At 44.9% G+C, this 13,080-nt stretch overlaps 1 protein-coding gene across 1 annotated transcript in view; it reads right to left on the bottom strand.

Annotated features, from left to right (window-relative positions):
* Positions 1-13,080, bottom strand: part of LOC128299205 (sodium/calcium exchanger 3) — a 98,172-nt gene that overhangs the window by 78,516 nt on the left and 6,576 nt on the right. The window lies entirely within an intron of this gene.

Below are 13,080 nucleotides of genomic sequence, written 5' to 3'. Positions count from 1 at the left end.
TTTTCGAGGGCCCGTCAGCTAGGTGTGACGTTAAAATTAATCCTTCATCCATTAAATTTATTGATAGGTTTCGGAAATTAAGGAAAACCGATAGCTCACCCGTCCGATCCCCGAATAGTGGCGCCCTTTTTGTGTGCGCTAGTCAGATGGCTCATTTCGAGTGATACTTTTTCGCGGTAAAGTTTTTGCTTCCTTCTCGCCGAGCAGAGCTCGAAAATCAATATTAGCTGCCAACATTTGGTGAAATGTTTTTTTTTTTCATTAATTCAACCCACCGTACGACGGCAAAGATTATTACCATAATAGGATCTTTAAAAACCCCGAGGGGAATTATTTGGGCGAAATGAATTGATTTCACCACCACCAATTGGAACGGGGTTGGAAAAAGCTACGATAACGGTTTAAGAAATGCTTGCGAACTCCCATGTTAGCAATCGGTGTTCAAGAAAGTGATTCACTAAGCCATCGTTCGTGACTCCATCCATCCATCTGCCGCTTCGCTATCATCATTCTTGAACAGATCCAGGTACAGTTTCTTCCCACCAGAAAGGATGGCAATGAAGCAAAGTATCATGACTTTTACCGAAACCGAAATCAGAACTGCTCGAAAAGAAAAATGTTACCGCCATCGTCGCAGCATAACACACACACACAAAAAACACATCATGAACCTCAATTTCGACCCCTTAGGCCGACGGTTTTTCATTCCTAATTCCAAAAGGCTGTCATGCTCCCGTACGGTGGTGGTTCGGTGAATGCTCGAACATCGAGATGGGTTTTTATTTAGAAGATAAACACACCTCACAAACAAAGTGGCGGAGAAAAAAAAGGAACTAACCGGTCGGCCTTTCGGCAGTTGAGTTGAAGCGATAGATTGGAACGATTGAATTTTATTTACTCTTTAAAGTGACTAAGACTCAAATCCACTTCAGGGAGAAAGGGTTTGTTTTTTTCTGCATTCTCTTTTATTATTTTGAATAAAAGGTATTCAATTACGAATCAATCGCAATCCTTCTGATAGGCGATAGGTGCACACCTTGAGGGTTTTGTGTCAATTAATGTTAAAGCAAAAAGCATTTCTAAAATCCCATTGAAATAATTCTTTTATGAATCCCATCTACAATGGCAGTCAATAGTCGTCCAGGTACTGGCTATCGATTATCGACAGACAGAAGTTACTATTCATCGTTTCGTTTCCTCTGTCATTGATTGTAATGAAAGGAATAATGCTGCTCAATTTGTACGAAAGGTACTGCCGCCGTACAAAAGGTGTAGCTTTCGTGCCGTGAGCGAATCGAACGGACCGGGCAATTGGTAGAAAATCGATCTGAAAGCAATTTCATAAGGATGATGTACGTAAGACTGGACGATATGCAAGACGTCATCGATGGGAAAAGAGCAAAGAATGAAAGGAAGAAAAAAAAACGAAAATCATTTCACCTAGCTGCTTCATGCATGTCTGGGCGATGGGCGCTCGATCCTCGAACGCTGAAACTTACCTGCAAAATGAGCATGAAAATGACAAAACGGCAAGTTTAGTCGGTCGATACCGGTTGTACGGCGTTTCACAAATTCAATAGCAGGTTCAGTGTATTGTCTTCTCTGGCAAAACCCAGAAGCCCGTCTCGAACGACTTAATTTGATTTCCGTACCGGCAGTTCGCACCGCGCCGCACCGATGAGTTTGCTTTCCGCGTGGGTGTGTGCGGGCTGTGGTTAGAATGCGGTTGTCATTTCTTCGTATCTGTGCCCGATGGTTTAGTCGACTTTTACTGTTCATTTTCTGCCAGTCAAACTCATTGCTCGATTGGTGAAAGTATTGTCAACGAGGCTGGAAACGTTTCCGAGTAGGGATTCTAACGAGCACAATTCAATCCACCATTGTAAATGGCACCATGTACCGCTGAGACATGAGATCCATCGCAAAATCGGGTGGGAAATTTAGAAGAAGTATTGCTGCTCGGCTTTACCGAGACCTGACAGTCGCACCTGTTTTTCACACCAGAAAGATGCCCAGCTCAACAGATTTCTCTGAGGGAAGCAGTTCGAAAATTAATCATCCACTGCACACTACGCACGGAGCGCAATTTGAACCGAGCCGGATCAATTTCTTCATCCGTTTTAGCTTGCCTCGCTGGTAAATGACACATTGAGCATCTTGTACATCGCGTACAAGTCCCCAAATCGCACCCAGCCACCAAAGGCCTGAAAACCCATTAGCCAAATCGCAAAGCATCGTTTATTGCCAATATCGGTGCGTATGCGCTGAGGTCACGTACCAAGGGCAAGATAAACGATTGCACGGAAAGCTCAGCGGGTGTCCCAGCGTTCGATCGGAAAACCCGTCGGCACATTAATTCTCGTGCGTCTGGTAGCATATCAAAGCGAAAGGTGCTTTGATTTCACACCCCATCAGCCGAATGTGATGCCCTTGCGTCAGCTTAACCGGAACGATAATGTTCGAATTAAGCAGAACGCTCTAGGAATAACCTTTTCCCTGGGTTTGGGCGGTGCCGAAGCCGAAGGCAGAGGGAGGGTTACGCATGTCGGTGGGAGAAGAAAATGTCGACAAAGGAAATTTAATCGGGCACGGCAAAACCGAAATATAATGATGTTCACATTGCTGGCATTTTCGGTACCAGTCATGTACGGGGAGGTGATTTTGTTGCTGTAGGTGAAGCCGTTGTTTCGTAATCTTTTACGTGATCGGTTGTGCCAGTGCGAGGAAAAACAGTAATTGAAACAGTTATCCTTTTTTCGACTGTACTGGGATGAAAATATTCAGAAATCGCATTGTTGTAATGTGATGCCTACGCTACGAGGAGGTAACCCATTTTGTTTAGAATTCCAAATAAACTTAAAGAACATTCTAGTTCAAGCAGAAACTAATTCAAAAATGGTCCCATGCGAACCAACGAATCCCTGTAACGAGAGTACAATATTGCAGGGTTTTCATCGTTCAGTTCGAGCTGTATTGAGAGTTTATGCAGGGTTTTTATGCTGCAGTTGGAAGCATTTCGGGATTCTTTTTAAATCAAACTGGAATGTGTTATGGTAGATCTGGAATTCTTCTCCTATTTAAAACCTTTGCAAACTGATATCAATTCTGTTCATTTCACATATTTGCAAAAGTTTCCGTATGCCAGCCTAGAAGAACATTATCAATTTTATTATTCTTCTTCTTTTGGAGCCACATCAACTTCAAGTCGATGTATTTACCCAGGATTTTAAATATAGTAGACAGCCCGTAGCAGGATAGACTGACCTGCACACAAGAGATTGCAGACCATTTAGACCATTTCTTAGATTTAGACCACTTCTTTCGTGTAAAGATCGGTACCACTACTTCCAATTAATTCATTCTCTTCTCCAAAACTTCTCCAAAACTCCTTGAAGTTTAGGAATCATCACAGATCTACCTCCAGACATTCTAGTTAAACGTATCAACTTCAACACAACTCATGCCTCAACTATGCCACCTGAGTCCCCGAAAACCCTAGCACGGTGTGCGCATATCAACAGGCCAATAATATTTCACTCCAAGATAAACAAACGCTCCATGATCTCATCGTACGAAATGGATGCACTAGTCCTGCGCTTATAACAACACGATTATGTCACGCAATATTTACGAACCGGCTTGTAGTGTATAAATTCTTTCACAATCCAAACGAGATCTCGCAAAGCCTGCATTCCCCGAATTACGTTCGCACTCGCGCACCCTCGTGCATCCTCTACTCACGGTGTTTGTTTCGCAAGTACAAACAAAAGCAAATGACCGGTCGCGCCACTCCCACGACCATTAGTACCCACGCGGGGCAACACGACCAAATACGGGTGTGCGTTTGTTTACGCTTGCGAAAGCTGGCAGCAGTTTAGCCGACCGACCTTTCCCGATCCCTCCTGAGAAGCTTTTCCTATGTTTTCCATCAAAACGGGCGGTTCATTAGCCGTGACTCAGTCGCAAGGCCCCGTAAGGCGTCCGCAATTACTCCACTCTTAATGCTGCTATTATTATGCTATCGATGAGGCATAAGTCCGTATGACGTCAGAGACGCGGCAAGGTAAGAACCGGGCCAGGAAATGGCGATCCTTGATCGACGGACTGCACGCTGACCTGAAGAACTGATAAAACAGTTGCATGGGTCGATATGGCATTCGATCGAAGCACACAAAGAGGCGCCAGGTGAAGAGAAAAACGAGTTGAAAGTGTTTGGTCGGGTGCAGGCGAATGAAATTTCACGCAGCATGCACGTGGCAACTTTGTGAGCACGTCACCCCGGTTGCGCTTCCGTCATTCCTTGGGCAAAGTCGTTAATAATCTCATTAAGGTGGTTTGCCGCCGAGGCCAAACGATACAAACGAGCAAACAGAGAGTGTCGGGAGGGAGAAAACGGGGCGTTAGCGAGCAAGGAGGAGGAAAGAGTTTTACATCGAATCGTTGTATCCTCGGCGTTACAACCGCCGCGAAGGTAAGCAGCAACGGTGAAGGATGTTCGAGCCAACGACGTCAACGATTGCCTTGCGATCACGGGGTGGAAAAGGTTAGTGGGAAATCATACAGTTTTCTGCCGATTCCAAGCGATTCTTGAGAGTGGCCTCGTAAATTATCAGTGACCCTGTTTTTAGACATGTGAAATCGAGAGAGAGAAAGAGAGATAGAGAGAGAAAGAGAGAGAGAGAGTAGAAACGAACCATACATCCTAAACGACATTAATGACGCTGATAGGATCCTTGAGGCGAAGGTGAAATCAGCAGCAGTTTTAATGGCCGTTTAATGTCACGGTCGTTTACTTTGACGAGAGCACCTTCCAATTGGGTGGTAAACAGCTGACCGCTTCTGTGCGTGTTAGTGCTAAAGATAGTAGATTAATGATTTCATCAAGCATTGTGCATCCACAAGCAACCTCTTTCGGAACATAGTTAGTGCTAAAGATTGAACCATCCTCACAGATTTTAAACATTACCACGTAAATCTCGAATCTCTATAGCCTCCAGATGATTTCGTTCGTCTCCAAGAAAAACCATCACGGAGCAGATTTTCCCGACATTTTCCAGTCAAACCGCGTTCGCAAAAGATAACACACCGTGAAGCAGTTGTTTTTACGCACCGGCTCAGTCCACAACGGTTGCTTGTTTTGGCATGAGTGTTTGCTTTCGGCTGTACGGCACCATGTTCGAAATCACCTCAACCCGCTCATTGGCAACGAACCGAGTCAGTAAAAACATCAATTTAGCTACCTCTTGGCGTCACCTTGGTTAGTTAATCGATTTTGCTCAGGCACGTGTCCGTTGCCAAATGGGGGCATGCCCCGGAGCACGGTGCTTTGGGTTGGGTGGAATGAGCTGTAATTACTGTGTTTAAAATATTCAAAAACTATTTTGCGCGAATGCGTACAGTGTGCTATCTGCTGGAGCGGTTTTTACGCACGCTAAAACCAACGCCCGACATTATTATGGAGATCTTCGGTAGTCGTGGAACGAACGATTTGGTGCCTGCTTGAACAAGCATAAATAGTGATATAAACAACGAGATCTTAGAAAACCATATGAAGCCTAATGTACTCCTTTATATCAGATGTTTATTTTCCAACAGAATAACGTTCCGGTTTGCGAGCCCAAGGCAATTACAACCGGACAACCTACTTACGACGAAAATCAACTCACGACTGCCACGAGAATCTGATAAATTTATCCTTAAATTGCCAATAATTTACGGGATAAGCTTAGAATAATGTGCAAGAGTGCTGGATTTGTGCTGCAGGAGCTCTGCAGGAACTCAGCAGGAGCTCGGCGGGAGTGCTACAGAAGCCCTGAAGAAGCTCTGCACGAGCTCTGTACTATCGCTATAGGAGCTCCGCAGGAACGCTAAAGGAGTTCTGCATTATCGCTGCATTAGCACTGCTTTAGCGCTTAAGGAGCGCAGAAGCGCTGCACGAACGCTACAGGAGCACTCCACAGAAGGGTCAGATAGAGAACAAACTGGCTGATGCTATTATTTTGCTACGTATTGCGGGTTGAAAAAAAGAAAACCTCTATTAAATATTGGTTTGGTTCTGTACGGCCCTAAAATTCAGCGCCAACCATTTTCATTTGTTATTTAATTGCTTTGTGAACCAAAATTACAAAACCGAAGTAATGAATAAACGGCTATGAAAAATCTGCACCCGTAAATCAGCATGATGCTACTATTGTGGTAGCTGCAGTTTATGGCGTCCGATCGAACGTAAAGCTGTCGTGAGTCAAAATATCATCACCGATGCGCTCTCTGCGTCCGGTTCCCGTGCACCATTGAGTCATGGCTCTATTTTCATACCGTTCATACCGTGCTCTGCGTATCCAAACGACGCACGGCATCAGAACCCCCCTCTTGTTTCAGCATCGGTTCAGCATTTGCTTGTCGAATGCAACTTGCACCGTACGAATCGCACGAAATGGCACGGAATCTCAAAACCGTTCTCATGGCCCGAAATGTGCGGCCCAAAAGTTAAAATGTTCATAATAAACTTTCCCAGTGGACGGTTCCCATAGCACCGGGGAGGGGTCTGTCGTAAAGTTTCAACCGGCCCGGCGAAGGTAGATCCGCTTTCTGCTAGACGGTCCGGATTTCATCGTGGACCGGCTCACACTTTCCACCCGAAATGCACGTTAATTAAATGATCACTTCAAAATAACCACCCCGGTTTGACAATGGGCCGGATGCTCCTTTCCGACGCCGGGTTGCTGAGGTTGTTGGCGTGCCAAAAACCCTCACCGTAGGGTCGTTAAACATCGCGGTCGCGCGGTAAACGGTTGACGCCAAACACACACAAAAAAACCGCGACGAACGAGTACTTCTGCAGTTGAGTGTTTGGAGGGGCAGGGGGTGGTTTTTTGTGGTTGAAACTGGGTCGAAAGCCCGACTCCGGGGTGGTTTTTGTTTTCGGGTTTTGTGGGTAGTTTTAGGGCTTTTAAAATCCACCCAGGAGGGATATTGTGCAATTTGTGGATATAATCAGTGCATTATCACTTAGGTCGTGGTGTTAGGCATTGAGACTAGGTGTTACCAAAAGCTGTGAAAGAAAATTCTTATCATCTTTATTTACATTTTAATTATTTTGAAAAATTTCAACCGTGATCTGAATGAATGAAAGCAAAATATTTCAACCATAGTACTAATCCTGATTGCCTTAAATAGCGCCATTAAACCACATCGGTGGCATGCCACATGCCATCGTTTTATGCTGATGATAAGAGTTATTTAAATTTACTCAACTCCACCCCAGAAAAAAACGAACTACCTTTAACAACCCCATTTCCGCAACGCCAAAACACCCGGCTGAGGGTCACAACATAAATAGATATAAACCCGTTCACAACCGCTGCTCACATGTGCGTGTCACTAACCGGGTGACAAACCGTGAAACCGACAGTTGTTGCATCGTTTCAAACCCGTTCAACCCGAGATATAAACGGAGATGCAAAATCTCCCCCGCACTTTTAAGCTAGTGGAGTAATAAACACGTCCAAAACATCGGCATATTTTGTATAGCGTTTGGGGGAACAATTTTAAATTAACATTGGGTAGCATAAAACAGGAGTCAGTGCGTATTGTGGGGAGTGTTTGATGCTTCCCCAACCCATTGCGTGACCTTGACCTACCACTGTTCTTGAAGTTAGTTGCTGACCGACGGTAGCTGTAGGGAGGGGCTTGGTTTTGTGACAGCATTACGTTTTATGTGCCGCCCTTAATGGAGGGCGAAAAAATTTCGACCATACTACCGAAAACGAGTCGAAACGATGCCCTTGAGCTGTTATACTGCACCATACACCGTGTATATATATATGCGCACGGTCGTCATTGTCTATAATTATCCTGATACGTTTGACCGGTGGGCGAGTCCTAATGGGCACACTGGGCAGAGCAGAGCGCCGGAAGATTGTCACATTATGTTGGTCTAACGATGCCGCCAGTCGGCCTAACAGTTGTAATCATGAATTCACTGTGTTCACTCCAATATGTGTGTTTCTACATGCGATGGTTTATTCACCATCCTTCAAGGTACGCAAAGCAATCAAATGTGCATGAGGGAAAATAAATAAACGGCGCTGGACAGCGAAGCGTCCGTACACCTTCGGATAGGGATGTGTTGATTTTTAAAAATTATAGTAATTTAGCACAAAATGGATTGATTCCAGGACATCGTAGAGATAAAAGGACCAACAAAGCAAATCAAGTGTAACCTATGATTTATCAAACCTCGTTAGATTGGTAGTTTGAAAAAGCTTGATTACACTTAAATCATAACGAGCAGCAAACAAAGGTGCATTAAGCAAGTTTCTTATCATAATTCCTAGAAAAGGAAGGAATGCTTTTACAAAGAGTTCTAATGTTACACGAATACCATCCTTAGTCAGGATTCCAACTCGCCCGTAGACATTTCTCAACATGCTGTAATGTGCTGCTACTGCTTTAGAAACAATTTACCGCCAATTTTAAACACGACAGTGAAATGGTAATGAGGGCAAGAGGCAATAAATTAGGGTGAGCCGTAGCCGAACGCGATTTCGCATACAAACGTCCCACTTTTTGACGGCTTCGGATACCTGGCCTACCAATTTGCTCCGTTCTTATAAAGAATGATCGTAATGTGATAACAATGCAGTATTCTCGTTCGAGCCGCTGTGTAAGTGTGCCTTTCGACGACGACGACGACGGTTCCGGGTCGTTGTGTGGGTGAATTATGTAATGAAATTAATTTCACCTTTACCAAAAGCCATGGGCCCTGGTGCTGAATTCATCCCAAACCGCAAGGCGTTACAGCGCGCGTCAGTTTCATTTGATTGCGTACATGTTCTGCAGCATTACGAACGCTTCGGAAACAACGCTACTGGGTATACCACTTCTAACCCTCCTTCTCTCTCGCTCTCTCTCTCTATCTATCTCTCTTGTGTGTTCCAAGCGCGCTTGTTGGGGATGAAAATTTTAAGTGAAAATTCACCCACACATGTCGGTCTGGTACCATGGTTCTTAGTTTTCCCACACCTATCGTCTTTAAATCGTTACCATCGCCCGGGAAGCGCAAAAAGCACGTAAGAGGTGTAGAAAAACGATCTGCAACAATTTCTTCCGCAGAAAGGTGAAGTAATATGGGTGTGTTTCCACTGTACGGTACAACGTTCGCACATGGTGTAAAACTCGTTACTCGCTGTCTGGCAGGAGACTTGGGCATGCAAATCGGGGCCCACCCGTTCCCTGGTGGTGGTGAATGAAATATGGGACGGAGAAGATTACATTTAATAGCGGAACATACAGGTAGACGGTGGTTGACGCTTAGCAGCGTGAATGGAGCTTTGATGAATTTAATTAATCAATCCATCGGTGTGTAATTTCTAAAATTGCTTCCTAAATACCTGATCGTTGCCTTGAACGAGGGTGCAAAATGGGGGAATGTCGTTGTTGCCAATACATTTTAAAGAAGATTTTATTTTTCTTGTGATTTATTCAGAGGAAATCATACTTTCCAAACCCAAAAATTTATTATGAAGCATATAAATATTTAGGAAAAATCCATAGAAATTGTGCACAATCAGTTATTGGAGGTGATTCCTCAGTTGCTTGGAACTTTGCGTCTGATGGAACAAACAAAAGAGGTCTCTCCATTTAAAGCTCTTTCAGCCATGAGCTATCGGTCAATGAAGAGTAATTTTTCCAATGGAAACGTAACAAATCGAGATACTTTAGTCGGAAACATCCCCAAATGGGATACCATAAGTAACCATTGATTCATAGTGCATAAAATTTTGTCCGAAAACGGCCCATCAGCGGAACGCACCAACTCATGGAAATTCCCTTTTGCGCCCAGTGGTACCGCTTGCGCAAGATGGATGTAGCAAATTGATTTTGAAGAGTCTTTCTGCCCCATCGTTTCCCCCGTTTGCCCACGCCCAACCACGGCTACGGCCTAACCTCATTTAATCACTGATTAGTCGGTCGTCGGTGGATGTATCGCATCCATTCAACCGCGTCCCCTCCAGCCGCGTCTAGCCAGGGTGTGTGCGAGGAGCTCGTAGGTTGAATTACTACGTTCCCCATTCATCCGGTGCCCTGACCCAACAGCACCAACGGTGAGAGGGCCGTACGGTGGCCAAACGGTTCCCTACCGTTTGTGGATGCAAGTGTGTGTCTGTGTGTATATTTCCACTTTTCCCCACTATACGGCCGAAGGGCTTTGCACGTAGGGCTTACGGATTACCGACTACACGGTCTGGCGTGTGTAGTCGTTAAGAACGACCGGTTTGGCCTCGATTGGACACGGCACGGGACGGGACGATCGATATCCTTACCGAATGTAAGAAAGTGGAGGTCGCAACCTCTTTCCCGCGCGCCCACCCAAACCCAAAACCCTCCCGTCGCTTCCCATGCGGACAGCCGAACACACACCGGGAAGATGTAGCGCGTCTTCCCTGCGGGCGGGAATACCATAAGGACTTGTAAAGTCTTTTCGTAGAAAATACGACATCACCAATACACTGGCAACCCCCCCACCGATAAGCGGAACGGGCAAAAAGAATGAACGAAACAACACATTCGCAAACGTACCACCGATACCGTATACCGGTGGCGTCAAAGACGGCCCTAAGGGATTCGCCAGGACAGGACAAAGGAACTGCCCCGTCCCGAATGTTGGCAACGCGCGTTCGTTTCGTTCAATGGCCGGTCACCTCACTTCCGGAGACGCAAATCGACTTGCTCTGAGGGTTGACGAGGGGTTGTGGGGGGGGGGGAGGAGGAGGAGGTCGGGCACTTGGTAGGAAATTTCCCCGCTTGAAGGAAAATGTCGGCGACACCGGCCGCAACCAGCAGCAGAGCGAAGAAAAATGGTATCAGGAAGAGCAAATGATGAAAAATGAACATAAACATGTCATAGTACATTTGGTGCCTTGCACTGTTCCCATCGGGACCACCTGCCCCGTCGCCGGTTCGGAGAAATTCGCCGTTTTCCAGGTGGTGGGTGGCATGAATATTTTCCCAACGCAAATTGTTGTCGGAGGAGCATTTGGAGTGTCTGGAAGGGAGGGTTTGCACACAGCAAGGTGCCAAAACCAATACATGCGATATGACCTGATATCGTCCGTTGCTTTCGGTTGCTAATATCCGTTAATATTAATAGTTTGGGAAGTGTTTGTATTGAAGATGTATTTGTTTACGGCTGGTATTGTTGCCATTTTACATGTTTATATGATACAAATCGTTCAACTTCATAATAAGTTTTTTATGGCTGTTTTGTTTTCTTCTCTAAACTTGTGTGCCATAAAAACATTAACGAAAAAATGCCATAAAAAGACACACATTCAACAAGTTACACACATCCGGTTACGCGTCTAATCGGTTCTGGAAGAGCACGATGCGTTGTACTCGTACTTATGTCGGACGCATTCACCGAAACAATCCATATCGTTTAACACCCCATGTTCAACGATGCAATAAAGCTCTTCAGGTGAGAAACCTGTTCCGTCTAATAGAACGTCTAACTGTCTCCAAACCCAACACCGATCGGCATGAAACCACCCTGCACGTCGACAAAAACCACCCGAGACTGTGGCGGCTATGAATAATGTATGAACTACCCGCTGCACTCAGTAAATTATCATCGCACACGGGGCCAATCGGTGTTATCTCCCGGCAGGCATATTTAATGAACAAGTAAACGAATGTCATATTGGCTGGGCTGTCGCTGTCGTGAATTCGCTTGCTGGGATGACTGCGTTTTTTGTTGTTGTTGATTTGTTATTAAATATCGTGATTGCTTGAAAGACTTGGAAGAAAGCAAATATTGTAATTGTGATCAGATTGGATAAGTTATCCAAGTCTTGGAGATATTTTATTGAACATAATTATGTTGCCCAATTGGATGTCACGAAAATTGCAGAAATTCAAGAAATTTTTGACTTATTATTTAACGTCAATGTGGGAATTGTATATAAGTAAGTGATTGGGTGACTTCTTACAATCGTTTGACAAGATATTCAGAATACAGTTATTCAAGGATTTTCAAACTTCAAGAGAATATAAAATTTGTGATCAATTAAGGATTAGTGGCACACCTCATTCTCATTTCATTTGTGTTAGAAAACTAGATGTCTAGGAAATTTAATAATCTTTAAATTTTTAGAGAATGTTGTAATTATGATCAGAAAATATAAGTTAGCCAAATCATCCAGTTACACTATTGAACATATTTGTGTTATACAACTAGATGTCTCGGAAATTGCAGAAATTCTAGAAATTGTTAACCTTGGAGAGAATGTTAGAATTGCGTTCCCATTGTGACAACTCACCCAAGTCACTTACTTACATTATTAAACATAATTCCGTTGGACAATTGGATGGCTCGGAAATTGCAGAAACGCAAGAACCTATATTCCGCTTCACGAGGACACCGAACAACAAACCCTAACGGCGTGACATTCTATCCAGCGGCCAGACGTCGCACACGTTTTGTTGCACCCGCGTAAAAGTAGCTAGCAAAGCTGTACCGGGTTTTTTGTTTTGTTTTGCAGCAGCAAAGCGACATAATTATGCTTTATTTTTATCAAATTGAATTAGTTCCACCAAACGACCGCTTACGGACTGCTAACGATTCGCCTAAATGGGTCCCATCCCATTGGAACCGGTGGAACAGACCGCACCGCAGGGCTTTTCCCACCAACCACCGAACTTCCGACCAAAGCAAAACCCTTCATTGCATAAGCGCGATGGGCAACGTGCAAGGGGGGCAACGGCCCCCCTAGCCGTCCAGGTCCAGGTAATCCCGGCCTGTCAGTTTCGCTGCAATTGATTACGCTGTCACGTCAATATTTACAAGCGCGACAATTGCGCCCATGTGTGTGACGGCGCGACACGACCCGACCCGACCGGTCGTACGGCCGATGTATCGACCCGTCCGTAAACTACCCTTCTGGACGGAAGACTATTCTGCTGTGTGTGTTTGTATATGCATGGACACCTCCCTCCTTCCCAGTTGAAGGCATAGAATTGGCGAACGAATTTGACCACTGTGTGGTCCCCGTTCGGTGCCGTACGAAGCTCAAGGAAACG

Source organism: Anopheles moucheti, chromosome 2 (assembly GCF_943734755.1).
Source record: "Anopheles moucheti chromosome 2, idAnoMoucSN_F20_07, whole genome shotgun sequence".
Classification (NCBI taxonomy): Eukaryota; Metazoa; Arthropoda; class Insecta; order Diptera; family Culicidae; genus Anopheles; species Anopheles moucheti.
The sequence above is the reverse complement of the archived record's forward strand: the minus strand, read 5'-3'. Positions and strand labels throughout refer to the sequence as shown.